Source organism: Crinia signifera, chromosome 6, assembly GCF_055691185.1.
Source record: "Crinia signifera chromosome 6, ASM5569118v1, whole genome shotgun sequence".
In the NCBI taxonomy this organism is placed as follows: domain Eukaryota; kingdom Metazoa; phylum Chordata; class Amphibia; order Anura; family Myobatrachidae; genus Crinia; species Crinia signifera.
Window position 1 is genome coordinate 169,306,778 of NC_139222.1, and position 15,994 is coordinate 169,322,771.

Here is a 15,994-nt window from a genome sequence, read left to right on the forward strand (position 1 = left end):
CTAACATAATGATGCATTCAGGGTTGTAGGTATAAGTGTTAGTACAATCCATCCCTCCAGTAACTGCACATTTGTATCTATTAGACTGATAAATTACTATTGAACCCATATGCACATTTACAATGTACACATTTGCTTGTTACAGTTTTTTAGAGTAGCAGATGTTACTGAATAATATATTGCATAATAATATTAATGTAAAAGGCATTTCTAACCCCCTCTGCACTAGAATTTATCACTGACCTACACATAAATTAATGCTTGCCCACTACTCTAGATGATAGGAGATACCCAGAGATGACTTGCACGTGGTTGTGATGGGGGCGTCGTCCGTAGAGTCATGTAATTAGATACCACCCCCTGCAGTAAAGAATTTTGCAATTGCCACAGATTTTCATTTGGGTGGGGATAATCAATAGGCCCAACCCCTTCCTATTCTGCCAGGATGTTGGTGGGATGACGGGGATTTGCCCACTCTTCTGGTTGTGTGGGGGACTACTCAAAAAATTGTGTCTCTCCCACAGGATCCAGGAAAGTTGGCAAGTATTATCAATGAAGCCTAGGAACACAAATAACTAATTCTTAGTGACCTCTGTTGGACAATAATTCAATTTCATGAACCATCTGATAGCAGTTTCGCAAAGTTCAGTCTGACTTCCAACATGTCTCCATCACATCCTATGGAATCACAGGGGGGTATTTACCAAGATGGGAGTTCTATTGAAGATGGGATATTGCCAGGGCCGGTGCAAGGGTGCTTGGCACCCTAGGCAAAACTTCTGAAGCACCTTTTAGAAGATAATAGATACAATCTGATTGGTGCCCATAGCAAAACGCCATCTTAAATAAACCCAAAAAGGTTTGCAGAAATACTCGGAGATGCTGTTAACTTTTATTGGCTAATAAGCTGGATAAATGATGGACGAGCAGCTCAGTCCACAGACTAAATATACTTTCCAAAATGACTAATGGAAACATGGCTTTTGTAACAACAGGGTGACCATGATGTTATTAAAAGCATTTATAATACTGGCAATTATGGCTCGGGTTTTTCCACACCAAATCAAAACAGGGACTCAAACGGACTATTAAAAAAGGAAAATATTTTAAAAAACAAAAAATGTAAATTCTCAAAAAGCTTCATTTTTAAAAATTAGTGGAAAAAAATTATAATATCATAAAAATGGTTTATACTGTTGTTAATAAATCCCCAAAGTTTTATTTTGGGATCATCTGCTGCAATAAGTTTTACTTTGGAGTTTTTTTATTAAAATAATGAAAAATGAGATCTAGCTAGGCCTGTTCATTACTTTTAAATTTATCTCCTTAAACAATCCCTTTGAAGCATATTATGTACAATGGCACAGTATGCGAGTACTAAAATATTTAAAACTTTTGAGATAATTTTATCTTTCACATATTTGAAGAAAGCTTGCTACAGATCATTAGCATTTGCTCTGGATGGATGCTGCTACTTAATTGGTTTCTTTAGAACAACTGACACAAGAAAATCACCCTAAAATTAACCTAAGTAATAGTTTTTAGTACAAAACGGACAGAAAGTTAAACTGTAAAATAATAATAGGTCATAAATTAATTGTTAAACTTCAAGAAAAAGCACATTGCAGTTATGGATTTGGAAACAATAAAAAGTAGAAAACACATCGCTGTTTTGAGGAGGAATTAAATACCAGGAGATGAGGCAGGAGTGTCTAAACTATGGCCCTCCAGCTGTTGTGTAACTACAAGTCCCATCATACCTTGTCACAGTTTTGCTATTAGGGAATAATAAACTATGGCAAGGCATTCTGGGATGTGTAGTTTTACAGCAGCTGGAGGGCCATAGTTTGGACATACGTGGGATAAGGGAAAATTTATTAAATAATCATTAATGATAATAAGTGAATTGCATGAAAACCATATAATATAATGACACATAATAAATTAAAATAATAATAAAATGTGCAGTCTGTGACAATATAGGGCCTTATTCTGGTTGGTGCGGTCCGTTCCGAATTCTTTCGGAGGGCGATTCTTAGCTACCTACGCTTGCGTAAGCCACGCAATGCGCATGTGCAACGCAGTGTCTTCACACTCGTTCTCATCAATACGGTCTACAAATGTGCACCGAACTCCCTCGGGAAATATGGGCGTAATATGGGCATCATGTGGGCGTACACAAGGGCGCGGTTTCAAAGTGGGCAAAACTGGGCGTAAATCTGGGCGTACACGTGGGAGTGCACGAACAGTGGTAGGCGTGCATTCGGAACGGACACCCAGTGCAAGCTAACCAACACGGCAGAAATTTGCGGTGTCAATAAGCAAGTTTCAGTTCTCAGAAGGCAATGGTTCATGCGCTAGGCATTCGGATCGGCCGCACCTTAAACACTCGCAGCTGACCACAATACAATCCACTCCTCTAGTCATTAGTGATTAATTAAGCTCTTTTCACAGGTTCAATTGGAAGCATTGCTGGTTAAATGGGCCATTACAAAATACTAGAATATATGCTGCAAACACAACAGTATTGTTGGTATCTGACCCACATTTACACTGCAAGCAATGGACATAACTCTGTAAACCAAAGCTAAATGCAAATCTGCCTTTTACATTAATCTGAAACAGCACACATCACACATGTGTGGGATAAAAAATATTTAATAAATAATAACACATTATTTCATTGTTTCACCATGTTACTTTTCACATGGGAACATAAGGGTAAATAATCTTGGTGCGTACGGTCAGATTCCCGTCCGTTCGGACGCAGTAAGACTGTGCAGTTTCTTTGAGTTCCCACCGCACACGCACGTTTGGATGCAGTCTGAAGACACTCCCTCTTCTTAGCGAGTCTGTCCGAATGGATGCGGACGACCTGTGGGCGTGTGTTCTTAGAATGTCCGCCGTGCGTGGCGTTCGGTCATTTCCAAAAGAACGCGCATCCCAAAGAACCAACCAGAATAAGGCCCATAGTGACCATAAGTCCCATTCCTATGTGTGACCTCTGGAACCTTGGTGACCGTACCCTCAAAAAATGTGCAAAAAGTCTCAACACTCACTATATGCAGATTCTCACTCTTTTTGTTGGAATGGGATCATTGGATAGACAAGCATTAGGTTGACAGGGTCATTAGGTCAACAGTCAAAAGGTTGACATGGGTTTTTTCACGTTTTGTTGTCCCAAATGTCGACATGGTCTACATGGACACTAAAACAGTGTGCACCGAGGGGGCATGGCCTAGGTCAGCATGGAGTAGCACGCATAGTGCAGGCTCTCCTCCATCTAAATACTTGCATTACCGAGACAGAAACATGGTCCTCAGATTGGCCCGGACCAGGGGCCCTCTCAAGTGGAATGGCTCTCTTATATCAGTGTTCCCTGATTTTGCTATTGATGTCAGAGCCTAGTTTGTACCCATCAAGGAGGAGGCTGAAGGACCTTAATATTCCTTATGCTATGCTCTTTCTATTGAGGCTACGTGTGGTCGCCGATGGAGAGACTAAATTCTTCACGACACTACGGGAGGCGGCGGCTTGGCTGGACAGACACAGACCGCAGCGCCATGCCCTTACGCGTGAATGACTACATTTACCTTCCTATGAAAATTTGTGATGAGTATATGCATATATAAGATGGCTATCACCATGTTTTACTAAAGGGATGTGCTATTGCTAACATGATACTGGTTTGTTTTTCTACACAGTGCACTCTCTATCCTAGAATGGAGGGCCACATGCATTGTGTTTCATGTTCGGGATTAAGCGATGCACTATACAAATACACTTTGATAGCCCCAGGAGGCTGTATCTATCTATCTATCTATATATCTATATATATATATATATATATATATATATATATATATATATATATATATATATATATATATAGCCTAGGTGGAGAGCCTCTCAGGCTCTAGATCATTACATTCCTTGTCCCCTTGAATTTGGGTTTAGTACAATGGATGTACTTGCGTACATTTTGTTAATTTCGGGTTTTTTTCCCGTTCATGTTACGCTCTTGGCCTTAGTTTCCAGGTCAGATGAAATACTGGTGTCCAGTGGCGTAGCTTGGTTTGGGGCGCCCCCCCGCCGTTAATGGGGGGGGGCGCCCCCTCCAGCCGCCCGTGCCCCCGCCGGCTTACCTGTCTGCGCGTCCCGGCTCCCCTCCTGGCTTCAATTCATTCTATGCAGACGGACCACGATAAAATGGCCGCCCCAATACCGCAGACAGTTTCAGAGAACGGTCTGCTTTATGGGGCGGCCATTTTATTGTGGTCCGTCTCCATAGAATTGATTGAAGCCAGGAGGGGAGCCGGGACGTGCACTGCGCGCAGACAGGTAAGCCTGCGGGGGATGGGGGGCGGGGGCATTACTATAGCACCGCAGCCCCCCGGCGCCCCCACATGCACAGCGCGCCCCCCCCCCCGCGACCGCGGGGGCTGCGGTGCTATAGTTACACCACTGCTGGTGTCTATGGGGTAATTTACCTAGTAGACTGTGTTCTTTTATTTATCGTTTATTTATCGTTTATTTTTTCAGGGCTCCAGGTGCCACAGTTGGGTAATGGTATACAGGGTCGGGGGATGAGTTAAACTGTTTTTAGCATACATTTGTACTTTGTGGTATTTCTTTTTTTTTTTTTTCTAACTGTAATTATTTCCTTTTTTTCCTTTTTGTATCATGACTGTGTGGCTGTCAGCTTGAGTTTTTTCTGTGTTCCCCTGGATGTACAGTGTGAAGTGGTTTATGTCATGCACCGGGGTTCCTTGTGTTCCCAGCTGTGACCGTGGTGGACCAGTGGAGGGCGCTGGGTAGCAGGACACAGGAGGTTTGAGGTAGTCGGAACTCATGCACGGAGGATGGAGGAAGACGACCTGCTGGGGACACAGAGGATTGGCTGAGACCTAAAGCAGAGGCGCGGGGTCTAAGCCGACAGTGGTATTCACCAGGGACCCCCGCAAGGGGATATGGACTTTGCTGCAACTGCCGACCAGGTCGCGGCCCTCTGCCCAGGTTCCCCTGTGGCTTTTGGCAGGGTTTGAAACACAAGAGTCTTTTACGGGGTACTTAAACCATCGATGGTGGTCGATGGCACAGAATGCTATACAGCAACACAGAGGGTACTTGAGAGTGAGAGATGCGGCCTGGAAGCCGAGGATGACACGAGGGTAGCACAGGGGGAACGCTGGAGACACTGGAAACACTGGGGCGGCTAGGGAGCCGATATTTGAGATCACTGGGGATCACTGGGGCGGCTAGGGAGCCGGTACTTGAGATCACTGAGGATTGCTGGAGCGGCTAGGGAGCCGGTACTTGAGATCACTGGGGATCGCTGGAGCGGCCTGAGAGCCGAGGGGAGACGGGCACGGAACCCACGGATAACCGGACACTGAGTAAGTAACCTGGGCTGCACGAGAAGACAGGATCACACGGCAGATGGAAACACGTGGAGACTTCTGGCAGGAGTGGAATGACCAGGGATGCTGAGAATGTCTTTGCAGACGGCCTGAAAGCCGGGGATGATAGCAGGCAGCCTGGGAGCTGCGAGGTGGCCTGGGAGCCGGGGTTGTCGTTGGCAGCCTGGGAGCTGTGAGGCGGCCTGGGAGCCGGGGTTGTAGTTGTCAGCCTGGGAGCTGCGTGGCGGCCTGGGAGCCGGGGTTGTAGTTGGCAGCCTGGGAGCTGCGAGGCGGCCTGGGAGCCGGGGTTGTAGTTGGCAGCCTGGGAGCTGCAGGATGGCCTGGGAGCCGGTGATGACAGTTGGCAGCCTGGGAGCTGTAGGATGGCCTGGGAGCCGGAGATGACGACCTGGGAGTCGTTGGTCTATGATATCGATAACCAGGAGAGAATGTCGGAGTCTCTGGAGGCACTTTGGAAAACAGTTGACACAGGATGTCGACAACAGGTGTATGTGTGGCAATACTTGAGTGCGGCAACTGGTGGACGTCGGAGATGACACAGATGATGTTAGTCACCAGGGGACGACAGAAGCACAGAGTCTCTGGAGGCACTTTGGGAAACAGTTGACACAATGTCGACAATAGACGATAATGTGACAACACTTGGATGCAGCAACTGATGGACGTCAGGGATGACACGGATGATGTTAGTCAAGGATAGACGGCAGAAGCTGAGTGTCGACTGTGAGGTAGACAGTGCCTGTCGACAGATCAGGACTGTGGTGATAAAAAGTCACTGAAAGGTTTGAAGGTAGTTTGGCCTGGGAGCCAAGGGGTCTAGCCTGGAAGCTAGTGGGGATTTGCTAGCCAGTGTCAGCGGTATCCTCAGCAGGGGATAAATTGCTAACTCAACCGCAGTGATGGAATTAGCAGGAGTCTCTGGAGATGAACGGAACCAGGTAAGTAGCAGCAGGACACTAGGAGCAGGTATCGCTGGAGACTGGATAGCCCGGAGCCTTGGAATTCTCTGTCTCTGGGGTAACCACACAGGAAGCAGAAAGAACATTTGTTCAAGGCAAGGAGGACTCTGGGAAGCTGGCTTATATTCCTCCAGGTGATTACTTGATTGTCTGCAGCAGCAGACAGAACCAGGAAGTATGCCTTGAGTTACCTGGATCATGTGACTGGTGCTGAACTCAGGGAGCTTCACTGGAGTTTTAATCACTGAGAATGCAGAGCAGCTGTAGCAGCAGCTAGGAAGCAGACAGGCATGGAACATCAGAAAATAATGTGAAACAGGTCAGGTTCATGACAGTACCCCCCCCTTTAGGGGTGGACTCCGAACACCCCAATGAACTAGGTAGGAGAGCTGAAGAACTCCCAAACTGAGCTTTTTCACAGATGTTCTCAGTTTTCATCTTCGGAACAGGTGGACCATCCATCATCGACAAAAACTGAATTTATTGGAGTATCTTCCTGGAGAAAAACATGGTCGGGAAGGATAGAACCTCCTGGGAAGGGAGTTTCATCATAACCTGGGTCATAATCGGAATCTGAGTCCAATTCTAATGGACGTATATGATCCTTTCTCTTGGAGATATCAGCTAGAGAGTTCTGTAAATAATATAAAGCAGAATAACCAATACAGATTGCAGAGTCTGAATGATCAGCATTCTTCTCCTTAGGGACAGAAGTGATGTTAGCTGGTACATCCATGGGACTAGAATTTCTCAAAGGACCTGTAGAAGAGCAGAGTGAAACTACACCCAACCTCAAGTCAGGAGAATGGGGTATAGAAACATCTTTAGTTCTGGAGATATGATGACTCTTAATATATGGATCCTGGAAAACCTGGTCTTTTTCAAGTTTGGATACACCAGAAAATTGGGACTGCTGATATCCAGTGGGGGAATTCCATTTTTTTAATTGAGAAATGCTTTGATTCAATATAACTTGTTCTTGTTCAGAAAGTGATGGTGCTGTAGTGGATAAGCTCTTAGTGACCCTGGTGGAACTTTTCAAAGATCCCAAAGGAGCTGGTTTTGGAGGGAATTCTCTCTGAACTGCTTTTAGAAATGCCGGGAGGTCACTAAGTATAGGATCCTTAGATTCAATGAGGGGATTAGCCCATTCCAAGGCTTTACCTTTGAAGGAGAGCAATAAAAGCTTAACTGCTTTAGCAGGAGTGATAACTATTGATGGATCAGAATCCATCTGTGCGAGGATTTTTTGGACAATACAGCGAAATTGGGCAAAATCATCTTCAAAGTATAATGATGAACTACTTACAGTAGCATCTTTAGGTGAGGTACTTGGGACGATGGAAGAAGTCTCTGGGATTGTAGTAACAACTTCAACCGTTGGGAGCAGACTGTCTATTGAAGAATTTGAACTTAAACCCCCTTTTGGGTTTACAATGGGAAGTTCATTACTAAGAGGATCGGACTGAAGTTTGACACTGGGACAGACGGAATCCGGGCTGGAACCGGAACGGACTGAATCCGGGCATTCAGATGGTCCATCTTGGACCTGGACTACACAGGATGTAGACATCATGGCACTGGAAGAAGGATGACCTGGAGTATATGGTTTGGGTGCCATTTCTGGAACTGGAGAAACAGATACCCCTGCTGGGGTCAGAGCATCAGATGCCTCACTGGAGGCTGATATTTTCAATATACTTCCTTGGACTGTAGCTTCAGATGTCCTAACACGAGCTACGGGATCAGGTACCTCATCCGAGGCTACAGATACAGATGTTTTACTTGGGACTAAGGAATCTGAGATCCTTTTAGCGATGCGAGACTTGTACATCCTCTTCTGGTTCTCAGACTTGGAACTAGGAATATGCGTGACTGAGGCAGAGAATGTGGAAGCAGATGTTTTAAAATACTTATGCATAAGAGGCCTGCGGCATTGAGGCTTGTCACCCTTCCTGGATGTACAGAGGTTACAGTCTCGAATAAGGTGACTAGCACTGCCACAATAGAAGCATAGGTGGAGCTGTCTGCGACGCTGGCGTTCAGCTTCCGAGCATTTGGGATGCGAGAATCTAATGACTTTATCTTCACACTGCATGGAAGAGAATGGATTATTTCTGAGGGAGTTTATAACAGGAGATTGTTTCCTTGCAGCGGGTCGAGCAGAACTTCTTGCGGTAACTTGTGTACTCTGAAGAATCTCTGGTATTAGCATTATTATAGTGGACAGAAGACTTTGCAGCTGTTCCAACAAGCTATGAAAAACACTCAGAGGCTCAGAATCCCTTTGACAAGGGAACTGGGAAATCTGTGGACAATTCATGGGTGACAGGGGACAGGAAACTGGAACAACCGGAGTTGAATTGGAACATGGACTAGAAGTACGCAGGAATTGCTGGAGATCGTCCAAACAGGAATTGACAGCAGGTGATGCAAAAAAAATTTTGGGCAGTCGACGCAGGAGGTGTCAACGACTGCTGTATAGTGTCTAATCGAGTGGATACTCCCTGGAGACTCTTCGTTATCCACTGCTGAGTGGTTTCTTGGATCTTCATACGGGCGAAGACATCTGGAAGAGCCGCTGGTCCCACACTTGGGTCGTGAGCCGAGTCCATCGGCCTTGAACAATCTGTCATGCACCGGGGTTCCTTGTGTTCCCGGCTGTGACCGTGGTGGACCAGTGGAGGGCGCTGGGTAGCAGGACACAGGAGGTTTGAGGTAGTCGGAACTCATGCACGGAGGATGGAGGAAGACGACCTGCTGGGGACACAGAGGATTGGCTGAGACCTAAAGCAGAGGCGCGGGGTCTAAGCCGACAGTGGTATTCACCAGGGACCCCCGCAAGGGGATATGGACTTTGCTGCAACTGCCGACCAGGTCGCGGCCCTCTGCCCAGGTTCCCCTGTGGCTTTTGGCAGGGTTTGAAACACAAGAGTCTTTTACGGGGTACTTAAACCATCGATGGTGGTCGATGGCACAGAATGCTATACAGCAACACAGAGGGTACTTGAGAGTGAGAGATGCGGCCTGGAAGCCGAGGATGACACGAGGGTAGCACAGGGGGAACGCTGGAGACACTGGAAACACTGGGGCGGCTAGGGAGCCGATATTTGAGATCACTGGGGATCACTGGGGCGGCTAGGGAGCCGGTACTTGAGATCACTGAGGATTGCTGGAGCGGCTAGGGAGCCGGTACTTGAGATCACTGGGGATCGCTGGAGCGGCCTGAGAGCCGAGGGGAGACGGGCACGGAACCCACGGATAACCGGACACTGAGTAAGTAACCTGGGCTGCACGAGAAGACAGGATCACACGGCAGATGGAAACACGTGGAGACTTCTGGCAGGAGTGGAATGACCAGGGATGCTGAGAATGTCTTTGCAGACGGCCTGAAAGCCGGGGATGATAGCAGGCAGCCTGGGAGCTGCGAGGTGGCCTGGGAGCCGGGGTTGTCGTTGGCAGCCTGGGAGCTGTGAGGCGGCCTGGGAGCCGGGGTTGTAGTTGTCAGCCTGGGAGCTGCGTGGCGGCCTGGGAGCCGGGGTTGTAGTTGGCAGCCTGGGAGCTGCGAGGCGGCCTGGGAGCCGGGGTTGTAGTTGGCAGCCTGGGAGCTGCAGGATGGCCTGGGAGCCGGTGATGACAGTTGGCAGCCTGGGAGCTGTAGGATGGCCTGGGAGCCGGAGATGACGACCTGGGAGTCGTTGGTCTATGATATCGATAACCAGGAGAGAATGTCGGAGTCTCTGGAGGCACTTTGGAAAACAGTTGACACAGGATGTCGACAACAGGTGTATGTGTGGCAATACTTGAGTGCGGCAACTGGTGGACGTCGGAGATGACACAGATGATGTTAGTCACCAGGGGACGACAGAAGCACAGAGTCTCTGGAGGCACTTTGGGAAACAGTTGACACAATGTCGACAATAGACGATAATGTGACAACACTTGGATGCAGCAACTGATGGACGTCAGGGATGACACGGATGATGTTAGTCAAGGATAGACGGCAGAAGCTGAGTGTCGACTGTGAGGTAGACAGTGCCTGTCGACAGATCAGGACTGTGGTGATAAAAAGTCACTGAAAGGTTTGAAGGTAGTTTGGCCTGGGAGCCAAGGGGTCTAGCCTGGAAGCTAGTGGGGATTTGCTAGCCAGTGTCAGCGGTATCCTCAGCAGGGGATAAATTGCTAACTCAACCGCAGTGATGGAATTAGCAGGAGTCTCTGGAGATGAACGGAACCAGGTAAGTAGCAGCAGGACACTAGGAGCAGGTATCGCTGGAGACTGGATAGCCCGGAGCCTTGGAATTCTCTGTCTCTGGGGTAACCACACAGGAAGCAGAAAGAACATTTGTTCAAGGCAAGGAGGACTCTGGGAAGCTGGCTTATATTCCTCCAGGTGATTACTTGATTGTCTGCAGCAGCAGACAGAACCAGGAAGTATGCCTTGAGTTACCTGGATCATGTGACTGGTGCTGAACTCAGGGAGCTTCACTGGAGTTTTAATCACTGAGAATGCAGAGCAGCTGTAGCTGCAGCAGCAGCTAGGAAGCAGAAAGGCATGGAACATCAGAAAATAATGTGAAACAGGTCAGGTTCATGACAGTTTAATTATGACAGTGGGTACACTTAACTTCCTGACATGGAATGTGAGAGGCCCCAATGACAAGATAAAGAGGTCCATGAAGCAATGTAATTCCGATGTCATCTGTCTCATGGGGCCTTATTTTGGTTCATTCTTTCTGACAAAATCCTTCTTAGATGGACAAAACCATGTGCACTGCAGGGGGGGCAGATGTAACATGTGCAGAGAGAATTAATTTTGGGTGAGTAATTTTGTTTCTGTGCAGGGAAAATACTGACTGCTTTATTTTTACACTGCAATATATATATCACTTTGAAGTAAAACCCCACCCAAATCTAATTATCTCTGCACATGTTACATCTGCCCCACCTGCAGTGCACATGGTTTTGCCCATCTAAGAAGGATTTTGTCAGAAAGAATGAACCAAAATAAGGCCCATGGAGACTCATCTCTCAGGTAGTAAAATTCTATCATTGAAAAAAACATGGGTTGGTTGGGCCTACCACTCTACCCACACATCTGCATCCAGGGGAGTATCTGTTGTCATTAAGAAAACTGTATCCGTTTACCTAGATACTGTCCAGACAGACCCATGGGGCAGATTTGTGTTTATAAAATATCACATCCATTCTATCCCCGTCCTTCTCATGGCTATTTATATTCCTCCTCCCTACTCTTCCTTTGTGTTAAAAAAAAGCTGCAAAATTTATGGCGTCTTACCCGGGGATCCCCATGGTTTGTCTGGGCGACTTTAACAATATTCTTGACCCCGAATTAGACAAGATCTCCATGAAAACCCCCCATGCGTGTCCAAAAGTAACCCCATTTTCAAATGTTACAGAAATGGGATTGGTAGATGCATGGCGATCTAGACACCCAACCGCTAGGGAATATTCTTGCTTCTCCCACTCACATTCGTCATTTTCCAGGATAGATTTGGCCCTCGTTACACTAGATATATTGCCTAGAGTGTGCTCCTCCAAATATGAAAGTTGGGGTATTTCAGACCACTCTCCCCTCTCAGTAGGTTTAGACTTACGCGTATGGGGGCGGGCTTGGAACTGGAGGCTGCATGGAAGGAGTTTTTTAGGTTTTTTTTTAAACATAACTCTGAAGGGGTGTCTGTGGGACTTCTATGGGATACCTTAAAGGCATTTCTTTGGGGAACATTGGTCCAAAGGGTCTCTAGTTTAAAATCCTTCTTTAAAAAATAGGAGCTTGCCCTGGAGACTGATTGTGTTGCAGCGAAATTGCGGTATCTAAGTGATAAATTAGACTCCTCCAAATCCTTATGGCCGGATGTTCAGAGGGAGTGGAAGAACTGTTTAATAGATAAAACGCGATATAGACTGCTATATACCTCTCACTCGGTGTATGCCAGGTGATAGGCCAGGTAGCTTTATGGCTCATATTGTAAGAGGTGAGCGTAGCGCCTGCACAGTTACTGAACTACAAACTGCACATGGTGACGTAGTCACACAGACCCCTGATATTGCAAATGAATTTGTATCCTATTATAGTACACTGTATGCTTCTAAGGCCACTTATGCCTTGGACGATCTTCGCGCTTACTTACATGCCATTCCACTACCGTTATTGTCCAGTGAACAATGAGAACTCTTAGACTACCCCCTCTCCATTACAGAAATGTCTGCAGATATACAAGCTTCCCCTAGTGGTAAGGCCTCGGGATCTGACTGAATTCCCTCTGAGCTTTATAAGAAACACCTCACTTTTTTCGCATCCCACCTACATACTGTTTTTCAACAGCTATTTGGCACTGGGACCCTCCCGGGCTCCATGTCCGAGGCTCTAATAATTGTCATACCAAAACCTGACAAAAATCCTAAGTACCCTGAATCGTATCTTCCTATTTCCTTATCGCCTACAGACATTAAGATCCTCACTAAGGTCCTGGCTACCAGGCTGACTAAGGTTATTATGCATATTATTCATCCCAATCAAACGGGCTTTATGCCAGATAAATCCACTTCTGTGAACCTACGGCATTTATTCACACACCTGCAGTTTCCCAGGGAGGATGCATCTACCTCGGCCATTGCTTCACTGGATGCAGCTAAGGCCTTTTGGGAGGTGGGAGGTGCTAGACAGATTTGGCTTCAGGCCTAAATTTATCAGACTTATCCAAAACTTTATATTCCACCCCTGTAGCCAGGATCTCAGTTAACGAATATGTGTCGTGCTCCTTCCCCCTCTTCAGGGGTACAAGACAGGGCTGCCCTCTGTCCCCACACTTGTTCGCTATAGCCAACGAGCCCGTTGCCTGCTTGATCAGGGATAGTACTTCAATTAAAGGGCTAACAGTGGGCTCTAGGGAGGATAGAATAGCGTTATATGCGGATGATATCCTTCTTTTTATTCAGGACTATCCTGCCTCCCTACCCATAATATTTGATATTATTAATTATTTTGGTAATTTCTCAGGATTGTTAATAAACTGGTCCAAATCCTCAATTACTCCACTAAGAGGTCAGATCCCACACCCTTCACCCAATCAGTTTCCGCTCCCTTGGACAGACACCTTTCAATATCTAGGTGTCTGGATCTCAAATGCTCCCAATATGTATATCCCTCTAAACCAGCTCCCACAAATCTCGTATCTAGGCTCCAAAATTCCGATATTGAGCAAATTGCCCTTAACGGTTACAGGAAGGATTAATTTAGTTAAAATGGTTTTTCAACCCAAATTATTATATGTCCTTCAGCAATCTCCAGTGTACATCCCTCAAAAGTTCTTCACACAAATTAGTGTCCTTTTATCCTCTATTATTTGGCCCAATAAACGGCCAAGGATTAATATACACACACTCTAACCAGATCAAAATGAGGACTGACTCTCCCCAACTTTCGACATTACTATTGCATCGCAGTTAGTATACATTTGGGGATGGCTGAATGAGACTGATGATTCCTCCCTACATATGCAAATGGTAATAAATCTCTCCCCTGCCATGACCCCTTTACAAGCATTTCTAAGCAACAGTGCAAAAATGTCTACCCTTCCTATCCTCAAGCAGGCAATTACCATATGGAAGCTGGTGCATAAGCTCATGAAGGGTCAGGGATGGGACCCTGACACTCCTATATTCAACCCGAAGGGTTTACCAGAACTCTCCTCATTGCAGGTGCGGGAGACATGGAATAGCTGGTAGGGTGTTAACACGCTGGGAGACCTACACGCTGAGAACATTTAAGAAAATCGTTCCAGGATTTACAAGTAAAGTTCCCGGTCCCTAACTCTCAATTCTACTGATATCTCCAGTGTTAAGGGCCACACGCCCTTAACACACAATTGAAATCATCCCCTCTGTCCCTTCTATACTCTCCAGTTAAGAAACGACTGCGTGATAGGCCACAAAGACACTTGGTCTCCATTGCTTATTCATGGATGCAGCAGTTCCACCACTCTGACCCGTTAACCCCCCTTAGACTAAAATGGGAAGCTGATTTAGGGACTCTCTCAGATGACCTATGGTCTTGTGCCCTTGAGGCATTAGATATCAGCAGATACAATTATTTATTTTGCACAGAGTCTATATGACGCCAATATTATTGTGCCGCACTGGCTCCCCATCCTGCCCAAAATGTGGCTCCCTAGATGGCTCTTTCATCCACATGATAAAGTCATGTCCTAGGATCACGCTGTTTTGGGAAGATAACATTAATATCCTAGTGACCATAGGCATACCAAAAGAAGCCTTGTCGTCAGTGACTTGTCTCCTATCGACCATAGATGGGGAGATGCTACCTGACCCGGATAGAGGTTATGCTATAAATTTATGTACATTGGCCAAAGTATGTATAGCTAGACTGTGGTTGGCTAAGGAAGCTCCAGACATACACTCCTGGATATCGCTGGTGAAGGAGGTAGTGGGCCATGAAAAGTTTGTATAGCTTGCTAGAAAGGCAGAGAACAAATATTATTCTATGTGGTCCAGGGGGCTCGATTCCACATACTCAAAGGCAACAGTTCCTGATGTCTAAATGCTGCAATTTTCCCCTTCTTACTGTATCTGCTTAATTTTACCTCACATAAAACCACTAACTACAGCCCAGATAAGATACCTATCTAGGTATTTAAGATCAGGCCCATGCAACGTGGCCTACTCGACACCATGCTACTCTTTCCCTCCCTCCCTCCCTCCCTCCCTCCCTCCCCCCCCCCCCCCCCCGTACCACTGTACTTGAACTCTGAGATACTATGATGAAACAAAGCCACGCGGTTACTTATGTGAATGATATACTTTATTTCATGGTTGTACTGTTACTGCACCCACCATGCTTCGGGCTCAGTGCCTCGCTACACTCAGCATGCTATTTTATTCTCCCACCATGGCTTAGTGGATGGTAGGGCATGAAATACCGCCTGTCGGCACATGTCGGCTCAAAGAAATCAAACTCTGTCTCAATAATGGGTATTGGTTGAGTAATCCATGGAATATGTACTTAAGCATTTTTATGTTAAATAAGGAAGTAACCATGTTACCCAGCAGTAATCAATCAGCAGCCATATTGGTCAGACAATAAGAGATTACCTTTGAAAAAGCCAGTATAGCAGGCAAAATGCATCAGAGGGGCCATCCTGCCAGGCTCTCCTTTGCCTATTGGACATCCATTCAAACCAACAGACCCATTTCTGCAAAGTCCAGCCTACCAACTGTCCCGAATCAGACCTCAGGACCTCAAGCTTGCACATTAAGGGGGTTATTCTAGTTCATTCTTTCTGACAAAATCCTTCTTAGATGGACAAAACCATGTGCACTGCGGGTGGGGCAGATGTAACTTGTGCAGAGAGAATTAGATTTGGGTGGGGTTTTTCTTCAAAGTGAGATCTATATTGCAGTGTAAAATCATGCAGTCAGTATTTTCCCTGCACAGAAACAAAATAACTCACCCAAATCTAATTCTCTCTGCACATGTTACATCTGCCCCCCTGCAGTGCACATGGTTTTGTCCATCTAAGAAGGATTTTGTCAGAAAGAATGAACTAGAATAAACCCCTAAGTGTGGACCTG